This window comes from Phyllobates terribilis, unplaced genomic scaffold (genome assembly GCF_046119375.1).
Source record: "Phyllobates terribilis strain yellow unplaced genomic scaffold, ASM4611937v1 Scaffold_1__5_contigs__length_1240528914, whole genome shotgun sequence".
NCBI lineage: Eukaryota > Metazoa > Chordata > Amphibia > Anura > Dendrobatidae > Phyllobates > Phyllobates terribilis.
In genome coordinates this window covers 720780667-720793328 of record NW_027362761.1, presented here as the reverse complement: position 1 = coordinate 720793328, position 12662 = coordinate 720780667, and the positions used below count along the sequence as shown (strand labels likewise).

The 12662-nt window shown below is 45.7% G+C and overlaps 1 protein-coding gene across 13 annotated transcripts in view; it reads left to right on the top strand.

Annotated features, from left to right (window-relative positions):
• ADGRL3 (adhesion G protein-coupled receptor L3) overlaps positions 1-12662 on the top strand; it is a 1088292-nt gene that overhangs the window by 458924 nt on the left and 616706 nt on the right. The window lies entirely within an intron of this gene.

Genomic DNA, 12662 nt, shown 5'->3' with positions numbered 1-12662 from the left:
GCAGTCCGCTCACCTCCTGGTATCTCTTGTCTGAACTTGCTCCAGTTTTTTTATGTCTTTTTTAAAATGTGATGCCCAAAACTGGACACAGTATTCCAGATGAGATCTGACCAAGGAGGAGTAGAGGAGGATAATTACTTCACATGATCTGGACTCTATGCTTTTCTTAATACATCCCAGAACTGTGTTTGCCTTTTTTGCTGCTGCATCACACCGTTGACTCATGTGCAGTCTGTGATCTATTATTATTTATTTATTTTACTCACTTATATAGCGCGATTAATTCCACAGTGCTTCACAGACAATATCGACACTGTCCCCATTGGGGCTCACAATCTAAATTTCCTATCAGTATGTCTTTGGATCGTGGGTGGAAACCGGAGAACCCGGAGGAAAATTATACCCAAGTCTTTTTCACACGTGCTGTTGCTTCGTTCTATTCCTCCCATTCTGTATATGTAATTTTCGTTTTTCTTGCTCAGATGTAGAATCTTGCATTTCTCCCTGTTAAATACTATTCTATTAGTCGCTGCCCATTGTTCAAGCTTATCTAGATCCTTTTGAATCCTTTCTCTGTCTTCTCTAGTGTTAGCTATCCCTCCTAGCTTTGCATCGTCTGCAAATTTAATTATTTTTCCTTCAGTTCCCTTATCTAGATCATTTAGAAAAATGTTGAACAATACAGGGGCCAAGACAGAGCTTTGTGGTACCACACTTGAAACACTCTTCCAATTAGATATGCAACCATTTATTACCACTCTTTGAGTACGATCACTGAGCCAGTTATGAATCCACCTAATAATAGCCTTGTCAGTCCCATACTTGGTCATTTTTTCAATAAGGATAGTATGAGATACTTTATAAAAGATATACTATATCTACCGCATTTTTCCCTGATAAAGTTGTCAGCAAGAGAAGATAAGAATTTTCTGGGCCCATTCCTTTTTCCTGAGAGAGATTCCCACCACATATCTGGATAGTTAAAATCTCCCATAATCACTATGTCATACTTTTTTTTAGAACAAAGGCATCTGATGTAAAAATAGTTCATCCAAGTCTTCAGTCTGTCCAGTGGCCTATAGTAAACACATATAATAGTGTTCTTCTCTCCTTGTATTCTTTCCCAAATAGTTTCTACAGAGCTACCATTCTATGAAGCTTGGATCTCTGTGGAGATATATGCTTTCTAACATACAATGCAACACCTCCTCCCCTCTTGTTAAGCCTGTTTCTTATAAACAAGTTGTAGCCTTCAAGTTTTATATTCCAATCATGTGTATCCTCCCGTCAAGTTTCAGTGATGCCTATGACATCATATCTTTCTTCCTGTGTTACCAATTCCAATTCTCCTTGTTGGTTTCCCATGCTCTATGCATTTGTATAGACATATTTTAGTTTGCAGTTGGTTTCTCTTGCTCCTCTATTGTCATTCAGAATTTGATGTCTTTGTTTTTTATCTCCACTTCTAATAGCCGGTTTCTCAACAGAATTCATTAGATGCATATTTTTTCCTGTCCATATATTTTCCATCCCATATTGCTCTAATTTAAAGCTCTACTGATGAGTGTAGCAAGCCGTCTACCAAATATGTGGTTTCCTGTTTTTGTAAGATGCAACCCATCTCTAGCAAGCAGTCCATCATACAAGTAATTCACTCCATGGTCAAGACACCCAAAACTTTGTTGACGGCACCATCAACCTAGCCAGTTGTTCACTTGTACAATCCTGTTCAATATCCTTGTTCCATCTCCATCCACTGGGAGGATGGATGAGAAGACGAGCTGCGCTCCCATTTCCTTCACTTTTTGGCGTAGGTCTTCAAAGTCTCTGCATATAGTTTTCAGGTCATGTCCAGGAAATCCTAATCATCTTTGATGAGCTTCAGTGTAGCTATTCTCTCCTGAAGACTTTGCACTTTTTCTTCTAACAAAGTCACAAGTAGAGATGAGCGTTGTTCTACTCGAACTGTTCGCCAATCTCAAATTCGAGCTGTTTTGGGCGGTGTTCGAGCCGGTCGGCGAACACGAACTATTTGAGAAAAATTCGGCTGTTCGAGGTTATGTTCGATAACTGTTCGTGCACCAAAATCATAACTGGATTTTTTCTCAGTAATGATGAAAATTAATGTTAATACGCAGTTTGAGTGTACAGCGGGGCGGGGGGAGGGGCAGGGGATGGATCTCTGCAGGAACAATGAAGATCTCCATTTTTTTTTCTCTTTCCCGCATTTGCAGTGGGGAGGTGCAATCTGTCAGCCTATCAGCAGCGCACACACGGAGCGAAGTGCTTTTTTTCACACAAGCAAGGGCATGTGTGATTGGCAGTGTATGTCACATGTCCTTGCCCTATAAGACCAAGCCATTTTCCCCGTCGCCACCATTTTCTCACTGCTGCAGCTGCGTGTTAGACGGCACCGCTGTTGCTGTGTGCGCTATACCTTGTTAATTTCAAGCCAATTTTCGCACAAATATACAGATAGCTTGGGAGTAGGGAATAGTTGTGATTGCAGTCCTTTTAAGGACTAGGTTACAGCATTTCCTACGACTTTTATCAGGCAGGTCTGTGCTCTTAAATAGATAGATTGTGGGAGTAAAGACTAATTGTAATTGGAGTCCTTTTCAGGACTAGGTTACATCAGTTCCTATCAGTTTTTGCCAGGCAGGTCTGTGCCAGTGCTGTGCAAGTTTTTTTCACAGCATTTGGCTGAATCTAGCAAAGCTAATCCTTTTTGGCCTATTGCAGAGTGTGTTAGTCAGTGGAGTAGCCTATCTGTGTTGCAAGATATACCACCTGTGTATAGAATACCAATTTTTTTACTGCACCTAGTGAAGTAAAATCTTTTGGGCATAGCATCATTCTATTAGTCCATCTATACTGACCTCCATCAGGTTGCAAACTGAATATAATTTTTTTCTGCATCTAGCTCTGAAAAAATATTTGGGCTTCTAGCAGTGTGTGGGACTTGGTCTATTAGTCCATCTATACTGACCTCCATCAGGTTGCAAATTAAAAATAATTTTTTTCTTCATTTAGCTCTGAAAAAATATTTGGGCTTCTAGCAGTGTGTGGGACTTGTTCTATTAGTCCTTCTATACTGACCTCCAGCAGGTTGCAAATTGAATATAATTTTTTTCTGCATCTAGCTCTGAAAAAATATTTGGGCTTCTAGCGGTGTGTGGGACTTGGTCTATTAGTCCATCTATACTGACCTCCATCAGGTTGCAAATTAAAAATAATTTTTTTCTGCATCTAGCTCTGAAAAAATATTTGGGCTTCTAGCAGTGTGTGGGACTTGGTCTATTAGTCCATCTATACTGACCTCCATCAGGTTGCAAATTAAAAATAATTTTTTTCTGCATCTAGCTCTGAAAAAATATTTGGGCTTCTAGCAGTGTGTGGGACTTGGTCTATTAGTCCACCTATACTGACCTCCATCAGGTTGCAAATTGAATAAAAAAAATTTCTGCATCTAGCTCTGAAAAAATATTTGGGCTTCTAGCGGTGTGTGGGACTTGGTCTATTAGTCCATCTATACTGACCTCCATCAGGTTGCAAATTAAAAATAATTTTTTTCTGCATCTAGCTCTGAAAAAATATTTGGGCTTCTAGCAGCGTGTGGGACTTGTTCTATTAGTCCATCTATACTGACCTCCATCAGGTTGCAAATTAAAAATAATTTTTTTCTGCATCTAGCTCTGAAAAAATATTTGGGCTTCTAGCAGTGTGTGGGACTTGGTCTATTAGTCCATCTATACTGACCTCCATCAGGTTGCAAATTAAAAATAATTTTTTTCTGCATCTAGCTCTGAAAAAATATTTGGGCTTCTAGCAGTGTGTGGGACTTGGTCTATTAGTCCATCTATACTGACCTCCATCAGGTTGCAAATTGAATAAAAAAATTTTCTGCATCTAGCTCTGAAAAAATATTTGGGCTTCTAGCGGTGTGTGGGACTTGGTCTATTAGTCCATCTATACTGACCTCCATCAGGTTGCAAATTAAAAATAATTTTTTTCTGCATCTAGCTCTGAAAAAATATTTGGGCTTCTAGCAGTGTGTGGGACTTGTTCTATTAGTCCTTCTATACTGACGTCCAGCAGGTTGCAAATTGAATATAATTTTTTTCTGCATCTAGCTCTGAAAAAATATTTGGGTTTCTAGCGGTGTGTGGGACTTGGTCTATTAGTCCATCTATACTGACCTCCATCAGGTTGCAAATTAAAAATAATTTTTTTCTGCATCTAGCTCTGAAAAAATATTTGGGCTTCTAGCAGTGTGTGGGACTTGGTCTATTAGTCCATCTATACTGACCTCCATCAGGTTGCAAATTAAAAATAAATTTTTTCTGCATCTAGCTCTGAAAAAATATTTGGGCTTCTAGCAGTGTGTGGGACTTGGTCTATTAGTCCATCTATACTGACCTCCATCAGGTTGCAAATTAAAAATAATTATTTTCTGCATCTAGCTCTGAAAAAATATTTGGGCTTCTAGCAGTGTGTGGGACTTGTTCTATTAGTCCATCTATACTGACCTCCATCAGGTTGCAAATTGAATAAAAAAATTTTCTGCATCTAGCTCTGAAAAAATATTTGGGCTTCTAGCGGTGTGTGGGACTTGGTCTATTAGTCCATCTATACTGACGTCCAGCAGGTTGCAAATTGAATATAATTTTTTTCTGCATCTAGCTCTGAAAAAATATTTGGGTTTCTAGCGGTGTGTGGGACTTGGTCTATTAGTCCATCTATACTGACCTCCATCAGGTTGCAAATTAAAAATATTTTTTTTCTGCATCTAACCCAGCCAATAGTTTTGGCCTAATACCACAGTTTGGCCACTCAGCTCTGCTCGGTTACCATCCATTGTTTTTTTGTGCAAACAACTCCAGAGTTGTGAATTAGTTAACCACCAAAATGAGTGGAAAAAGGCCTGCTGCTGGTGGAAAGGGGAATAGGCGTGTTGGGAAGGGGAAAAAAGGTTGTGTCCGTGGGGTAGGTGCAGAAGAAAGACCATCTTCCAGCCAAACTAAAATGTCTACTTCTTTTAGCGGACAATGTGATAAGATCCCTTTCTTACGGCCACGCCAATCGCTACAAATTCCAGATGAGGCACAAAAACAGCAGGTGCTTCAACGGATATCAAGTGCTCCTTTAAGTGGGCTCTCCTCCACATCAACTTCAACATCACAAATACTCCAGTCCTCAAAGGTGTCACCCAAATCGCACTTGCTTCCTCACAGCTCCCAAATCTCCAGCTGCCCGTCTGAGTATGAGGTAGAACAGATGGTTGAGTCTGCAGAGCTGTTTACTCATACTATAGCCTGGGAATCAGAGGTCGACTCCAGCGCTTCTGTGAATCCAGACGAGGAAATGATCTGCACTGATGCCCAGAATCTTTATGAGTCGGATCCAGGACCAGACGCAGAAGGTTCTGACCATAATGTAGACCCTCATTCCCAAACTGTAACTCCTGTTGGTGGAGACAATGAGGAAGACGATGATAAGACTCAAATACCTGATTGGAGCGACAACTTTAGTTTTTTGTCAGGGCAGGAACAGGTTGGCTCTGAGGACGACGGGTGTGATAACGCACAGGGTGATGATGATGAGGTCGGAGATCCCACTTACTGTCAACCCACAGTCAGCCAAGAGATGAGGTCAGCAGAGGAGGTGGAGGAAGATGCTAGTGACGACGAGGTCAGGTTGCGCCTTCCTGGACAGAGACGTAGTACTGGAAGCACGTCAACAACTGCATCCTCAAACACAACTCTGCCTCTCACCACAAGTCGTGGTGGCTCTTCAGGTCGCATGGGTGCTAAGCCTTGCATAGCCTGGGCATTTTTTCAGATCGATAAAGATGACCCAACTCGTGTTATCTGTAACATTTGTCAGCAAAAACTAAGTAGAGGCCAAAAAATACATAGTTTGAGTACTTCATGCATGAACCGGCACATGGACATGAAGCATAAGTTGCAGTGGGAAGCTCAGTGTGCTACAATGCGGTCTAGCCGGCCGGGCCAACCACCGTCTGCCATATCTTGTGCATCCGCGGCCTCTTCATCCTCTGTGACTGGGGGGACAGCAGTCACACCTGTTTTGGGGCGCAGACCTGCCACCTCTTTACCCGCAACAGCCAGCGTGATTGGCAGGTCATCATTTTCTTTGGAGGTGGTAACACCAGCTGGTCTTGAGCGCTGTCCGACATCGATAGCACCACCTTTGGATCAAGGCAACCTAACATGTCCGCCTGCATCTTCCTCACAGACCGGCAGTTTGCCGGGGACACCCTTATCAACCCCGTCTAAGCACAATAGCCAGCCCTCGGTCCCTCAGATGTGGACAAGTAAAAGACCATTTCCTCCTAGCCATGAGAAAGCTAAGAGGTTGAATTTCACCATCTGCAAGCTCTTGGCTACAGAAATGCTGCCTTTCCGCCTGGTGGACACAGAGGATTTTCGAGACCTTATGTCCGTCGCAGTGCCCCAGTACCAGATGCCCAGTCGGCACTACTTCTCAAAGAAAGGTGTGCCTGCGCTCCACCAGCATGTCGCACACAACATCACCGCTTCTTTGAGAAACTCTGTGTGTGACAGGGTGCATTTCACCACAGACACTTGGACGAGTAGGCATGGACAGGGGCGTTACATGTCGCTGACTGGGCACTGGGTAACTATGGTGACAGCAGGACAAGGGGCTGCTGTCCAAGTCTTGCCGTCCCCACGAGTTGTGCGTCAATCCTCTTTATGTCATTTTTCCTCCACTGCTTCTGCCTCCTCAACCTCCTCTCGGTCTTCCACCTGCACCCAAAGCCTGTCTGGTCATGCCACAAGCTTTCTAACTGCGCAGAAGGGATCCTGCACACCTCCTTACTATGCTGGCAGTAGGGCTCAACGTCATCAGGCGGTTTTTACATTGAAATGTCTGGGAAATGTGAGTCACACAGCTGAGGAGTTGTGGTCAGCTCTGGAGAACCAATTTCATGAATGGTTGTCTCCACTGGACCTGAAACCAGGGAAGGCCGTGTGCGACAATGCTGCAAACCTGGGTGCGGCCCTTCGCCGGGGCAATGTCACACACGTGCCTTGTATGGCTCACGTGTTGAACCTGGTTGTCCAGCAATTTTTAGCCCACTATCCCAGACTAGATGGCCTTCTGCAGAGGGCACGGTCGCTGTGTGCTCACTTCCGCCGTTCGCATCCCGCAGCTCAGCGACTTACATCTCTACAGAAGTCGTTGGGCCTGCCACTTCACCGGCTAAAATGCGATGTGCCTACCCGGTGGAATTCAACTCTGCACATGTTGCAGCGACTGTGGCAGCACCGACAAGCCCTGGTGCAATACGTTCTGACGTATAGCCTGGGCCAACGAGATTCAGAGGTGGGGCAAATCACGCTGGAGGAGTGGTCTCAGATCAGGGACCTATGCACCCTTCTGCACAGTTTTGAAATGGCGACGAAGATGTTTAGTGCTGACGATGCCATTATCAGCATGACTATTCCGGTGATTTACATGCTGGAGCACATGTTAAACAGAATTCGGAGTCAGGTGGTGGCACAAGAGGAGGTGGAGGAAGTAGAGGAGGAGGAGTTGTATGCGGAAGGGCTAACATCTGCAAGGTCCAGACGGTCGGCAGCACCAAGGCGGCAGGCATGTGAGGGTGGGGGAGATGATTTTACCAGGGCGCATGGTGGCAGCCAAACTAGTGAGGAAGGTGCAGGAGCCCAGGAAGAAGTGGAGGACGAACTGATGGAAGACTCATCAGATGAGGGAGACCTTGATCACATTTCTGTTGTGCGAGGTTGGGGGGAGAGGACAGAGGAAGGAAGCATGATTGCTACCTCGCCACCAACACAACAGGGACTTGGTGCTCCTGGATGCGCAACACACATGAGTGCCTTCTTGCTGCACTACCTGCAACATGACCCTCGAGTTGTGAGAATTAGAAATAATCCTGACTACTGGGTTGCCACACTGTTAGATCCCCTGTACAAAAGTAAATTTGCAGAAATTATTCCTGCCATAGAAAGGGATGCACGCATGCAGGAGTATCAGCAGAGACTGTTGCAGAATCTTACATGTGCTTTTCCACAAAATACCAGTGGTGCACGTAGTGAATCTCACAGTTCCAACTTGCCAACCGTGGGACCGTCAAGTGTTCAGCACTCAAACCGTAACAGAACCACAGTATCTGCTGGTAACATCAATTTTGCGGAATCATTTCACCACTTTTTTAGCCCATCCTTTGCAAGGCCACAGGAGACAAGAAGTCTGACACATAGTCAACGCCTAGAGACGATGGTACAGGAGTATCTCCAAGTAAACATTGAAGCCACGACTGTGTCACTGGACCCTTGCTCTTTTTGGGCTTCCAATCTGGATAAATGGCCGGAGCTAGCCACTTACGCCTTGGAGATCTTGTCATGCCCCGCAGCCAGCGTTCTGTCTGAACGTGTGTTCAGCGCTGCTGGTGGTGTGCTGACAGATAAGCGCACGCGGCTCTCCACTGATAATGTAGACAGACTCACGTTCATAAAGATGAACAAATCATGGATCCGAAACGACTTTTCTACCCCTGTGTCATCCTGGGGAGAGTAAAAGCTTGATGATTGGTTAAAATCACCCTACCAACCGTTTTAAGCTTTCAAATTACTAATCATGTTTATCTGTATCTTGACTGGTAAATAATTTGGGCTTTGTAGCAGTGTGCAGCACTGATCCTATTAGGCCATCTATAATAAGCTTCACCAGATTTAAAATTAAAAATAATTTTTAGCTGCATCTAGCCCGGAAAATAATTTTGGGGCTCCGAGATGCGCAAGACACATAAGTGCCTTCTTGCTGCACTACCTGCAGCATGACCCTCATATTGTCAGAATTCGAAGTAATCATGACTACTGGGTTGCCACACTCTTAGATCCCCCAAACTTTTCGATCAACCTTTTCATTTTAATAAAGACCAAAAAAATGGTCATTTTTGAAATTATAAGCATTAGCAGGTTGTTAGAAACTGAAATCAAACAGTTTTCAACTCAAAACTTTATTCTAGGTGATGTTACATTTTCACATAGGACCCCTTGTTCGAAAGGAGCTTCTGAACTCTCTCGTCCATTGAATTTGTCAGGTTTTGGATGGTTTCTGCTTCAATTGTTTTGCATGAGGACAGAATACCCTCCCAGAGCTGTTGCTTAGATGTGAACTGCCTCCCGCCATCATAGACACTCCTTTTAATGATGCTCCAAAGGTTCTGAATGGGGTAGAGGTCAGGGGAGCATGGGGGTCACACCATAAGTTTGTCCCCTTTTATGCCCATATCAGCCAGAGATGCAGATGTTTTATGTGCAGCATGAGATGGTGCATTATCATGCAGAAAAATGATCTTGCTGTGAAATACACGGTTCTTCTTCTTGAACCATGGCAGGAAGTGCTGTTTGAGAAAATCCACATACATTATGGAGTTCATCTTTAGCGCCTTCAGGGATCCTAAAGGGGCCGACAATCTCTCTCCCCATGATTCCAGCCCAAAACATTACTCCACCTCCTCCTTGTTGGCGCTGTAGCCGTGTTTGCGTGGGGTGTCCATCAACCAGCCATCCTCCACTCCATTCATCTGGACCATCGAGCGCTGCACGGCACTCATCCGTGAACAAAACAGTTTTGAAATCAGTCTTCATGTAATGTTTGGCCCACTGGAGCCGTTTCTGCTTGTGTGAAGTGGATAGAGGAGGTCGACAGGATGGCATATGCACAGCTGCAAACCTCTGAAGGACCCTGCATCTTGTTGTTCGGGGGACGTTGGAGGCACAAGCAGCTTCAAAAACTTGTCTGCTGCTATGACAAGGCTTTTTTGCCGCTGCTGTTTCAACCTGACGTAATTGCCTGTAGGAAAGAGTCCTCAATTTGCCCTTATCAGCACGCACACGTGTGTACTGTGAATCAGCTACATACTTCTTGATTGCCAAGACACTTCATCCTGATCATCGCACAATGTTGATTGTAGTCATGCCTTGACCTAAACACTCCACAATTTGTTGCTTCTCAGCAGCCGACACATCCTTTTTCTTTCCCATTTTGGCAGAAAATGTAGGCTGCTTAATAATGTGAGAGAGCCTTCTTAAGTAGTCTTGCCTTTCATTGGACACACCTGCCAAACTAATTAGCACAGGTGTCTGCAATTGCTTACAGTGATATAAAGAGCCCTGACACACATCACCATCAATGAGTTTAACTGACAAACAAACAAATTCTTCCCTTATCACTCCTAAACACTTTTTGCATAATAATTTGGAACGCGGTGTACATGTGCTTTTCCACAAAACACCAGTGGTTCACGTAGTGAATCTTACAGTTCTAACTTGCCAACCGTGGTCTGTATGGAATTGTTCAATAAAGGGCCCAAAATTAAGATAACATAGATGGGAGAGGTCTCTATGAATAGGAATTCCTAAGTATTTGATACCCTGTGAGGGCCAGGCAAAGGGAAAGTTGGACTGGATGGAATCCTATATGGATTTAGGGAGGGAGACATCGAGGGCCTCAGACTTCGCTGCATTGATTTTAAAATTTTACCATGTAACAAAGTGATCTATTTCAGCCATAACAGCAGGGATGGATATATGTGATTGAGTGATATATACTAGGACATCATCAGCAAATAGAGAGCACTTGTACTCGGTGCCTCCCACCTCAATCCACCTAATATTGGGGTTATGGCGAATTGATGAGAGCAGGTGCTCCGTCACTAGGATGTATAAGAGAGGGGACAGAGGACATCCCTGCCTTGTCCCATTGGTGATTGTGAAAGGTGATGAAAATGTTCTGACGCACCCCCTGGGCCTTGGGACACCCGGAGCCGGACCCTTTTTGGTGGATGCTGGTGGTTGTAGTCTTCGTGGCGGCGATCCGGTTCCGTGGCTCAGGGCGGTCAAACCAGTGGCGGAACTATTTATGTGGTTTTGATGTTTAAATGTCCGACTACGCCACCCGTGGATTGCGGTCAGAGTGAACCGCCGCTACAGGGCAGACCGCTAAGGCTGGTGTTGTGGGTGCAGCAGAGCGTAGCATAACTCCCCACGGGAGGAGTATAGCCTCAGGGCAGTGTATGCGGAGGATGGGGGTGATGGTGCAGGGCAGCAGCAGTAACGACACGGAGTCAGTGATGCAGTTCAGGGCCTTTACTCACAGTTCTTATTATCCAGACCACGTCTGCAGGTAACGGCTGCCCACGTCGTACTGTGCTCACCAGGTGAGGGGCTCAGACAACTCCCAGATAACTTTGGAGCGCTTCACAGGACCCCCTTTGTGTGTCCTTTGTCTGGCCTTTCTTACCAACACTTCTGTCCGGCTGCCTCGGGCCTCCTCTTGGTAAACTTGGCGCCAGTTTCCCTGACCCTATGTGGTGCCTTCCTAGCGGGTGGAGCAAGGGGCTGCGCCACATAAAATGTCAGAGCCTCCGGTTTCTAGCTGAGGGTCGTTTCCTGCCTCCACTAGTTCGGGGACCGGTCTCCCCCTTTGGCCTGACCCCTCCACGCAGGTGGATTCGGGCGTGCGGTGGCGACTCGCCCGTCCGCACCCCTGGGATCCCTTCATTCCTCGTTCCTGGAGCCTTCTCCGCTCCTCTTCCTTCCTTCTCCCTCTTGCAGGCCTGGGCCTCTGTTACTAGGCCCGCCTCCGGAGCAGAGCTCATGCAGAGCCCCTGCTCCCTGCCACTTCTGCTCAGACTTCTCTGCACTGAACTAAGATGGTGCCCACCTTTTATACTCCCTTCTCAATGCACCCAGGAACTGCTTCCTCCCTGCTCCTGCACTGCAGGGTTCCCCTTCCTCAGTGTTCCCTCCCCCCACTCCAGCCAGGGACAGGGACTGTCGTGCCCATCTCAGGGGCATATTGGTCGCCCTGCCCCACGGCAATGTGGTGTAATGCATGCAGGTGTCGGGTCCTGATCCACACTCCATCCTTATCTGAGAGTGAGATATCACACCTCTGGGTGAGGTGCAATACGTCTGTAGCAACCGAGCCCTCGGTGCTACAGTTCCATTTATCTTCAGCCTAGGTGACGTATTGTGATACAGGGCCGTGATTTTGGCTATAAAAGGGTCCCCTAGACCCCTACCCCAAGCTTTTTAAGAGAATCATATATGGCGTGCCAGGAGACTCTATGGAATGCTTTCTCAGCATCCAACGAGAGTATCTACTTACAAATTTTTAACTGCATCTAGCCCAGGAAATACTTTGTGCCTAGTAGCAGTGTCTGCTAGTCAGCGGATTATCCCGGCTGTTAAGCAAGCTACACCACCTGTAGTTTGGACACTTAATTTTTTCAAAGGAAATGCTTCGGGACCACGGGATACTTAGTGAAGAGCATCAGGAGGCACCCCAAGGCATAGGGGCTGGGACTGGCACTAGGATGCCTTGCGGTGGACAGCCGAGCTCGATCCTTATAAAAGCTTTTTAACTGCAGCAGCTTTAGTGGACGCTACTGGAGCTGGAATTACGCGGCTGCTGGCATGAGACTTGCCCTCCAATAGATCCTTGTAAATGGATTTAAAGTGTATTCATTCAAATTAGAGGGACAATTTAAATTAAAAAGCTTAGAGCTGCCTCCACCACAGGGGGGCTCTCTCGACCCACCAGCGGACAGGCACCAGTATTGGGAGAGGGGGGCTGGCCGT